The 10,837-nt window shown below is 53.0% G+C and overlaps 1 protein-coding gene across 2 annotated transcripts in view; it reads right to left on the bottom strand.

The window, feature by feature from the left end:
* Positions 1 to 3,754: 3,754 nt before the first annotated feature.
* The window catches only part of PABPC4 (poly(A) binding protein cytoplasmic 4), a 39,333-nt gene continuing 32,250 nt past the window's right edge, over positions 3,755 to 10,837 (bottom strand). For both annotated transcript variants that reach the window (XR_014794183.1, XR_014794184.1), the window contains one exon: positions 3,755 to 3,867. The gene's annotated coding sequence lies outside the window, so the exon portion shown is untranslated. The remainder of the gene's footprint in view (positions 3,868 to 10,837) is intronic.

The following is a 10,837-nucleotide window of genomic DNA, read 5'->3' as shown; positions in this document are numbered from 1 at the left end:
ACGGCGCTTCTCACACGTACTCCCCACAGTCGGAGATGATCACCTTCTCCTTCGGCTTCCCGTCCTTGCTGCCCTGCGCCTTTGGGGGGAACAGACGAGAAGGGGAGGGAGGGTGAAGATTAAAGGGGCTCAGGGACACCCCTCCCCCAGTCCCAGGCGGACAGAGCCGCCTCCTCCTGGAGCAGCGCCCCCTGCAGGCCACAGGCCGCCGCCCCGCGGCCCCGGGCCGTGCACCGAGCCGGCAGCGCCCACCTCGATCTGCCGCAGGACGTCCAGGCCTTCCGTGACCTCCCCGAACACCACGTGCTTGCCGTCCAGCCAGTCCGTCTTGTCACACGTCAGGAAGAACTGGGAGCCGTTGGTGTTTGGGCCGGAGTTGGCCATGGACAGCAGGCCTGGGGGGAACGGCAGTCAGTCCCTCCACCCGGCTCCTCAGCCAGGCCGATGCCGGGACGGACGGACCCTGCGATGTCTGTCCTCCCCTCCACCGGGAGCGGGGCTTCAGCCACGTTAGACGGATTTCACCTCCCACTCACTCAACAAGCACTTCCTGTCTGCTCTGTAGCCAGGCCCCGGCTCCGGGAGCTCAGCTCGTGGGAAAGTCACGGAGAGAGAGCTGTGCCGACAGCCATGGCGGGGGCCGGGCACAGACACGTGTGCAGCCCCGGCCGCAGAGGCAGCCGCAGGGCCGGGGCCTGTGCTGGTGCCGCCGGAAGGCCGGGGGGCGGCCCTGGGTGTGCCCAAGGCCCGGGCCGGGGCCGAGGGCGGCGGCACGAGGCAAGGCAGCTGGCGCTGGCGGCGAGAAAGCCGCTCCCCGCCGGGCCCTGCAGGGCGCCCTGTGGACGGGCCATGCAGTCCCACGCCAGCTCAGTGCAGAGCAGGGCAGGGTGCCAGACACCTAACAGACCAGCCTGCGAGTGCTTTAAATATTCAAGTACTTTCTGTGTGTATTCTGTGTCAGCTGCTTTCCGGACACATCACAGTGGTGAAAAAGAAAGGCCGCATCCTACCCAATGAGGCTGCCATTCTCAGAAGGAGACAGCAAACAAATAAGAAGAAAAATGAATGTTTAATTTCAGGCATAAGTGTGTGATGTAAAGTGCAGCCGACTCCACAGGTCCAGGTGGTAGGAAAGTCCACACAGAAGCAGGTCAGGGACCAGGGGACACGTGTGACACCGGACGGAAGCGAGGGGCACCTGTGGAGAGGGGGAGTCTCACGGTGGAGAGGGGGAGTCTCACGGCGGTGAGGGGAGCGGGGGGGGGGGGGGCGGTGAGGGGAGCGGGGGGGGGGCGGTGAGGGGAGCGGGGGGGGGGCGGTGAGGGGAGCCGGGGGGGGGGGCGGTGAGGGGAGCCGGGGGGGGGGCGGTGAGGGGAGCGGGGGGCGGTGAGGGGAGCCGGGGGGGCGGTGAGGGGAGCGGGGGGGGGGGTGGTGAGGGGAGCCGGGGGGGCGGTGAGGGGAGCCGGGGGGGGGGCGGTGAGGGGAGCGGGGGGGCGGTGAGGGGAGCCGGGGGGGCGGTGAGGGGAGCGGGGGGGGGGGTGGTGAGGGGAGCCGGGGGGGCGGTGAGGGGAGCGGGGGAGCGGGGGGGCGGTGAGGGGAGCCGGGGGGGGGGCGGTGAGGGGGGCGGTGAGGGGAGCCGGGAGGCGTCAGGTCCGCCTCTGTGGGCCCTGCTGGATGGATCCTTGGGGCGATGCGGCCCAGGAGGCTGTCAGCAGGATGACGTGACTGGGTTTGTGTTTGGGAGGGCCACCTGACTGCCGCTCGGTATCAGATTCCCAGAGGCAGGAGCAGCCTGGAGGCCGGCCCGCAGACCTCGGTGGCGGAGGAGGGTGAAGGGCGGCTGGGCCAGGCGGGACGCACAGTGAAGGGGAAGGGGGCCAAGGACGAGTCCTGAGTTTCTGACTCACCGGGTGCACGGTAGCGGCACTGACTGAAACAGGAAGAGCAAGAGGAAGAGTTTGGAGAGAAGAGCAAGAACTGTTGGGCATGATCCGCCTGGACTGAAATATGGGAATAACATGGAGAAATGGAAAGCCCCGGGGATGGGATGGGACTGTCTAGGACAGGGGTTCCAATAGGAAAACACCGCCCCCTGTAGGCTACTTGGAAACTGCAAGGTATGTTTTTGGTCCGTAATGGGTGGGGAGGGGGAACAACTGGCATTAGTGGGAAGTGAGCCAGTGCCCAGAGAAAGCAGAAGACTGTCATGTTTTTAATTAAACTCCTAGAGTTATGTTCTCTAAACTATGTGCAATTATGACTATAATAAACTTGTTTTAAAAAGGCTAGACTGAAACAAAAGGATTATGGGTAAAAAGGATCATTATGAATATTTAAGAAAATCTGACTCACGCCAGGACCGGTTTGGCTCAATGGATAGAGCGTCGGCTTGGGGACTGAAAGATCCCGGGTTCGATTCCGGGCAAGGGCATGTACCTTGGTTGCGGGCACATCCCCAGTAGGGGGTGTGCAAGAGGCAGCTGATCGATGATTCTTTCTCATCGATGTTTCTAACTCTCTATCCCTTCCCTCTCTCTTCCACTCTGTGAAAAATCAATAAAATATATTAAAAAAAAAGAAAAAAGAAAATCTGACTCACAACTGTGACTAGTAGTTACCTCTGGGAAATGGCTGCAGATAGAGTGGGGATGTTTTTTAGCTTTTAATTTATAACTTTAAAAATAATAACTTCACTGGAAAAACCTAGCAGAAATCTCTTTAACTTACTGATCAAAGCTAACATCACAAATACTGGAGCTGACACCATGTACTTCCTTAGAAGATGCACTAATAAGGAATCAGCTGCTCCTGAGGCCTTCCTGCCAACACACATCATCTAACTCTGCCCCCGAGGCAGGACCAGCCGGCAACCTGAGAACAACCTTAAAGAATGGCCCATCCTCTTCAAAGACGTCACCATCACAAAAGACAATGAAAACAGAGACTACAAGACTCTACCACTGGGTGTAATGTGCAAATCCTTGTTGGGAAGAAAAATTGATAACATTACCATCAAGGAAAATATTGGAATAAGCGATGAAGTTTGAATATGGGCTGAAGATTAGTTAATAGGGTTGTATTGATATTCTATTTCCTGATTTTGATAGTTTACTGTGACTAGCAAGGGAATATTCTGTTTTCAGGAAATACCTACTAAATTACTTAGGAGTCAAAGGACTTGTCTTCAACTTCCTCTCAACTGGTACGGGGGAGAGGGGTAAACATTTGTATATAATAAAATGATAAAGTATAGGGGCAAAAAGCAAATTCACAAACGGAAAAAAGGACTGGAGCCTGCTCAACCGTTGTCATGGAAACGACATCTGTGCGCAGGAGGATCTGGATGCGGCCGGCCGGCTTGTTCCCAGTCTTGATGTCCATGTATATGTATATATAATTTTATATATACATAATTATATATACATAAACAATATATATATATATATATATATATATATATATATATATATATATATAAAATATGTGTATATACACACAATTTTTAAAAACACACTATAAAACTAAACCAGATGGCACTGGAAGCATGTTATCACTTTTAACTGCTTGTTCTTTCTGATGGTCCTAAGCCTTTATAGAGCTTCAAAACGCCTGCCCTGCCTCACCTGCTTCCAGCTGCGGGACCTGGGATGACGCACTTGGGCAGCAATCGTGCCCAGGGAGCAGATTCCAGGCAGCTTCCTCCTCGGCTGGCTCAGCCCCAGCTTCCACTGGAGCCTGCTCAACCGTTGTCATGGGGACGACGTCTGAGCGCAGGAGGATCTGGATGCGGCCGGCCGGCTTGTTCCCAGTCTTGATGTCCACGTACACCTGAGGGTTTGACCGGGCCTTTTTGGCAGTGGGCTCTCCCTGGGTGAAGAAGAAATCACTGGGTTAGAGAGAACGCCCTGAGCAGGGCAGCGATAGTCTTCTGCATATACACCCGGAACCCAAATGCAGGGAGCAGGCTGGAGTGAGGTGCCGACAGGGGAGGCCTGGGCCCCGGGGGCTGCAGGAGGCAGAGGCCACGGCCATAGCACTGAGCTGGATCAGCAACGGGAGGCTGTAGCATAACCCCAGCCCACCCTGCAGGGACGCACCCCTCACACTCGACCTGCCCGCAGGGACGCAGGCTGCTTCACCCTCCCTGCGGTCACGTATAACACTGTTCTGCCCAGCACAGCTCTCAACACTTCACACCCCAGCTCAGGCCCACCCGCCTTACCCCGGTCAGAGCGACTCTCCCCTCTCCCTCCTGCCTAACCCTCCATATTCAGATCGGCTGCTCCGGGACCAAGGAGGGCAGCCTCCTCCTGTACCTCCGTGCTCACAGACATGGAGGAGTTGGGCCCTGCTTCATGCTCCAAGTAGACCAGGCTAGATAAATGAAACATTCATTACAAACTCTCCATCTGTGTGACATAGAAAACTCTACTGTCTTTGAACTGCCTTGTAGTGTAGCAAGGTCAACATATAGGCACTGAGCCCGGCCAGTGTAGCTCAGTGGTTGAGCATTAGCCCATGCCATGAGGTCATGGTTTGATTCCCGATTAGGGCACATGCCTGGATTGCAGGCTTGATCTCCAGTGGGGGGTGTGCAGGAGGCAGATAGTGATTGATTCTCTCTCATCACTGATGTTTCTATCTCTTTCTTCCTCTCTGAAATCGGCAAAAATATATTGAAAAAGAAAAAATACAACAAGACATAGGGGTATTGAATTATCAGGCCAAGCCCTGGCGTTAAGATATGGCTCTGCCCTTGAGGACTTGGCTATGAATGGGGAAGGGATGTCCACAACTGAGAGAGGGACACTTCCTACGCCGATACAGCCTTTCTTCAAATCTCAGATCTATCACTTACAAGGCTGTGTTATGTGCAACAAGTTATTTGACCTCACTGGTCCCGTTTTGTCACCCAGAATTGGGGATAATAATAGTATTTATCTCAAAGGATTGTCAATAGGATTAAATATTTGTAAAGCAGTTAGAACATAGAGTAAGCAACAATTAAATGTTTGTTAAATAAGTAATGCCAAAAAAAAAAAAGCAAAGCAGTGAATGCTTGGAGAGAGGGTTCTACGGAAGCCCAGAAGGGACACTATCTAACTCAACTGGAGGACTCAGAAAATCTCCTGGAGAAGGCAGCAGCTGAGCTCAGTAGGAGTTAACCAAATCAAATAAATTGGAAAGGGCATTTTAGGCAACGGAACTGCTTATGCAAAAACATGAGACTTATAGGTAACTACAAACGCTTGTTTCATGGACCTCCGATCCCAGACTCAATCCCGTAGATGAGGGACCCCTGGCTGAGAGTGACATCACCAGATCTGTGCTCAGGCAGCTCTCCCTGCTGCTCAGGACAGGACACAGCCTGGGGCTACTGTCACTGCTCACAGGAGAGATGACAGAGAAGGCAAGAAAATGTAGCAGGAAAAACAGGAGAGGAGAGATCCAGGAAGACATAAAAGATAAAATCAGTCGGCTGTGGCAATGCATCAGGTCAAGCTGCTGGCGATCAGCAGAAGCTCCGGGACGAAGGGGCAGTAGCGGCTGAAGCCAGCGGTTCCTGGCGATCCCAGGGAAGGTGCTGAGAGAACCACACCTCCTTAAGAAGGCTGCCAAGCCGTGCTGCAGCCCAGCTCGTTCTCCACCGCCCTGGAGCGCCAGCGTTCCGGGGAGCGCTCGCCCTGTCACGGGCCAGCCTGGCAGGCGCCTCGAGGACGCGCAGTGGACTCGGAGAACACCTTTTAGGCGGCCTAACCAGTGCCAACCATATCACGTGGCAGAGTCTGAGTTGCCCAAAACCAAGAACAATTCAACTGAAAGTTAACACTGCTAGTTCCTCAGCGGCCCCACCCTCATCTCATGGCGATGGCACCTCAGAGATGGGCCAGGACAGGGGCACACGCAGAGGAGGAGGGGAGTGGGGGCTGTCTGCACCGACATCTGCTGTGGGAAGCGGTGAAGCAGGTACATCTCCTTCGCCTCGAGGGTGGACTGGTGTGAGCTCAGAGGAGACCGAGAGCATTGGGCGGGAGACAAAGATCCCGGGAGAAAAAGACTCTTCAACAGAGGCGTCGACTTCTTGCTCGTCTCATCAGGCCAGGCCCCCAATGAAACCCTTCACTCCCACTCGGAACGCACCCCACGCCCAAATATTCCGAGCTGGCTGTTCGAGCCTGGCGCCTGCGACGGGGGGAGACTCGCACGATCAGCACGAGGCTGGGCGAGTTAACAGGTCAGGGAGCAGCCAAGACAACGCCCGAGGTCAGAAGAGCCGCTCGGAGACAGGAAGAGCAGGAAGACGAGCGAGTGCTCCGCCGTGCCCGGGTTGCGACAGAACCCTAACCCTCCTCACAGGACAGGACCACAGGATGTGCATCTGCCCCAAGGAAAGCTGTGCAGTTACCCGCTCCCTGGCCTCCTGCGTCAGCTCTGCGCCACGGCAGCCAAGATGCTTAACCCTGCTTTGTGTCTGATAAAGGGTCAAGCAATGGAGTATTGTCTCCTAGCTGATGAACCAGTGATTCTTGTTATGGCATATCCTTCTCATGCAGTATTTCAATTCCTTACGTGGAAAGAATAATATTGAGAAATGGCTCTCTATAATCAATGGCTGTAAGAATGACCCTTAAAAATATATTTTTAAAGAAGTTTATTTTGGACCCTTTCATAAAAATTAAAAAACATGAATTAAGATTCATTAAAAAGATTTAGGTCGCCCTTGTGATTTCTTTAGACACAAATATGAATAAAGTAAAAAAAAAAATTTTTTTTTTGAATGACAGCACGAAATAACATCCTTATTTCATCCTTAAGTCAAAAAGATTGATCCTAGAGATTTTTTAAATGGCCAAACATTGAAGGGTTTTGTTAAAACAATGCCCCTCAACACGTTGGCCACATTCTATCCTTGAAAACTGAGAATATGCTTATTATACGACAAGAAGGAACTAAGGTTACAGATGGAAACGGATTCTCCCCCAGAGCCTCCAGAATGAGCACAGCACTGAACTTGGTGAGACCCGTTTTGGACTTCAGATGTCTAGAACTACACTAAGAAAACACGGCTGTACTGTGTAACCACCCATGTGTGGAGATTTGTTAGAGCAGTAATAGGAATTCATTTCTTCTGAAGCACCCACCCTGTCATAATCCTGTAGGTATTCTATTCCTTGGTTGTTAATTGGTTTAACTTCACAAGAGCGTCACTTTTCAATGGTTCAAAAGAGCCTCGCTTTCTGCCCTGGCTGGTTTGGCTCACTGGATAAGAGCGTCAGACTGCGGACTGAAGGGTGTGTAGGAGGCAGCCAATCAATGATTTTCTCTCATCTTTGACATTTCAAGCTCTCTCCCCGCTTCCTCTCTGAAAGCAATCTATACTAATAAAAGGGTAATATGCTAATTAGACTGGGAGACCTTCTTCTGGACAAAGCCATGGTGGCAGGGCTGAGGTAGAGGTGGTTAGCGGCCAAGAGGGGAGGGCTGTTGTGGGTGATGAGGCTGGTGGGGGGGATTGAGAGTGATTAGGTCAGCGAGCAGCAGGCAGTGGGGGGTGAGAAGACCAACAGGGGGAATTTGGGGGTGAGCAGGCCAGCGGCAGGGGAAGTTGGGGGCAAGCAGAGCAGGTGACTAGGGGCAATCAGGCAGGCGATTGTTTAGGAGCCAGCAGTCCCAGATTGTGAGAGGGATGTCTGACTGCTGGTTTAGGCCCTATCCCTATAAACCAGCAGTAGGATATCCTTCAAAGGGTCCCAGATTGGAGAGGGTGCAGGCCAGGCTGAGGGACACCCCCACACACACACGACCCCCCCCCCATCGTGCAATTTCGTGCACTGAGCCACTAGTCCTATATAATAAAAGGCTGATATGCAAATTGACCAAATAGCAGAACAACCAGTTGCTATGACACATACTGACTGACCACCAGGGGGCAGATGTTCAACATATTTTGCCCCCTGATGGTCAGTGCACTCCCACAGGGGGAGCACTGCTCCGCCAGAAGCCTGAGCTGGGCTCACAGCCGGCGCGCACAGCGCCGGTGGCAGGAGCCTCTTCCACCTCCACAGCAGGACTAAGGATGCCCAACTGCTGGCTTCGGCTCGCTTTGGGGAGCAGGCCCGAGCCATCAGTTGGACATCCTGAGGGCTCCTGGGCTGTGAGAGGGCGCCCCTGATCGCCCCCACCCCTGCTGGCCTGCTGGCTCCCACCTGCCCTCCCCACTGGCCTGCTCGCCCCCAACTGCCCTCCTACCACCGGCCTGCTCGCCCCCAACTGCCCCCCTGCCACCGGCCTGCTCGCCCCCAACTGCCCCCCTGCCACCGGCCTGCTCGCCCCCAACTGCCCCCCTGCCGCCGCCTGCTAGCCCCCAACTGCCCCCCTGCCACCGGCCTGCTCACCCCAACTGCCCCCCTGCCGCTGGCCTGCTCGCCCCCAACTGCCCCCCTGCCACCGGTCTGCTCGTCCCCAACTGCCCCCCTGCCGCCGCCTGCTAGCCCCCAACTGCCCCCCTGCCACCGGCCTGCTCACCCCCAACTGCACTCCTACCACCGGCCTGCTCACCCCCAACTGCCCCCCTGCCGCCGCCTGCTCGCCCCCAACTGCCCCCCTGCCGCCGCCTGCTAGCCCCCAACTGCCCCCCTGCCACCGGCCTGCTCACCCCCAACTGCACTCCTACCACCGGCCTGCTCGCCTCCAACTGCCCTCCTGCCACCGGCCTGCTCGCCCCCAACTGCCCCCCTGCCGCCGCCTGCTCGCCCCCAACTGCCCTCCTGCCACCGGCCTGCTCGCCCCCAACTGCCCCCCCACCGGCCTTATTACCCCCAACTGCCACACACACCCCCCCCCCCCCCCGGCTGGCCTGCTTGTCCCCAACCAGCCTTATTACTCCCAACTGCCTCCCCCCCGCCCCCGCTAGCCTGCTCGCCCCCAACTGCTCCCCTGCCACCGACCTGCTCGCCCCCAACTGCCCTCCTGCCACCGACCTGCTTGCCCCCAATTGCCCCCCCCACCAGCCTTATCACCCCCAACTGCCCCCCTGCTGGCCTGCTGGCTCCCACCTACCCTCCTACCACCGGCCTGCTCGCCCCCAACTGCCCCCCTGCCACCGGCCTGCTCGCTCCAAACTCCCCCTCCCTCCGCTGTCCTGATCACCTCAGGCTGAGGGACCACCCCAAGTGCACGAATGTCCTGTACCAGGCCTCTAGTAAAAAAATATATTTTTTAAAAAAGAGCGTCACTTTTTAAACTAGAGCCCTAAACAGCAGTTTTCCATAACCACTTCTAGATATTTCATGAAATCCTGCCTCTTATGCAAGATTCATAATTTTAACTTGCAATTAGTTTACACTCTATTTGTAGTATATTTGCCCTAGAGCAGTGATTTTCAACCTTTTTCATCTCATGGCACACATAAACCATTACTAAAATTCTGCTGCACACCAGTTGAAAATCACTGCCCTAGACTAAAGGTCAACAAACTTTCTGAAAAGGATTAGAGTAAATATTTTAAGCTTTGCAGGCCACATACAGTCTCTGCTGCATACCCCCCCCACCCCTGCCTCCCTCGCCCCCACATACACACACAACCTTTTATTTTATTGTTATTTTATTTTTTGCACTTGTGATTTCTTTAATACAAATTGCTACCAACACATATGTAAAGATATGGCAGATGATGCATTTCATTACAACACTTTAAGCATAAAGCAGATTCAAATGACATAAGTTCATGCATAAAGTCCAAGAAGTGTAGGCAACCCTCTCTCTCATCAGAATCCTCCATTCCTCAGGAGCAGATGAGATAGGGCACAATCTGTTGTAAAACCAGGATAATGTTCTTGAATTAAGAACGTCCTCATTAAATTAAAAAGACTTTCCCAGGTGTCTTCCAGCAATGTGCAGTAGGTCCTCGGGTTACGTCGGAGATCCGTTCCTACAGGGCAACATAACACGATTTTCGCCGTAAGTCGGAACCCACCTACATAAGCACCTACTCACATGGAGCACATACACAGCAGTAATGAAGAGAAACAGTAAAAAAAAAAAAAAAAAAATTTAAAAGATAACAATTCCTGCTGAGACAGGTTTGGCTCAATGGATAGAGCGTCAGCTTGGGGACTGAAAGGTCCCGGGTTCGATTCCGGTCAAGGGCATGTGCCTTGGTTGCAGGCACATCCTCGGTGGGGAGTGTGCAAGAGGCAGCTGATCGATGACTCTCTCTCATCGATGTTTCTAAACTCTATCTCTCTCCCTTCTTCTCTGTACAAAATCAATAAAATATATTAAAAAAAAACAAAAAACAATTCCTGACCTTTACTTGTGGTAAATAATTAATAAAAAATATAAAATTAAAAAAACATATATGCATACGTCAAAATGACGAAACTTTTTTTTTTTTATAAATAAATGGGAGATAGCAACGTAACCACAAAATGACATACGAGTCAACATAACCCACGGACTGTCTATAGTATATTCTGATGACCTCGTAATTTCATAAATTAACTTTGATTCCATTTTTATGATGGTTCAGTTTTGTCTTAAAATTGGTTTAAATTTATATAACTCTATACATGTTCACAAATTACTGCGTACACAGCATAATCTTTAAGACAGAGTCTGCAAACATATGTCCTATTCAGAAAAAGAAAATTCACGTTTCCCGCCTGGCTTTTCTCTCTTTTTTTGTTTGGGAGATTCCTAGCTAGTTTCAAACTTGGCACACTATTTTACTTAGTATTTGACTTGGATTTATCTGACTCTTGTAGCATCGGTGCCACTTGAGCTCTTGCCAGAATCACTTTATCACATAACAAATGGCTCTGTAGAAAGAGCAGGT

The sequence above is a fragment of the Pipistrellus hanaki genome, assembly GCF_964339955.1.
Source record: "Pipistrellus hanaki genome assembly, chromosome: 2".
Classification (NCBI taxonomy): Eukaryota; Metazoa; Chordata; class Mammalia; order Chiroptera; family Vespertilionidae; genus Pipistrellus; species Pipistrellus hanaki.
This window is presented reverse-complemented; position numbering and strand designations above follow the sequence as displayed.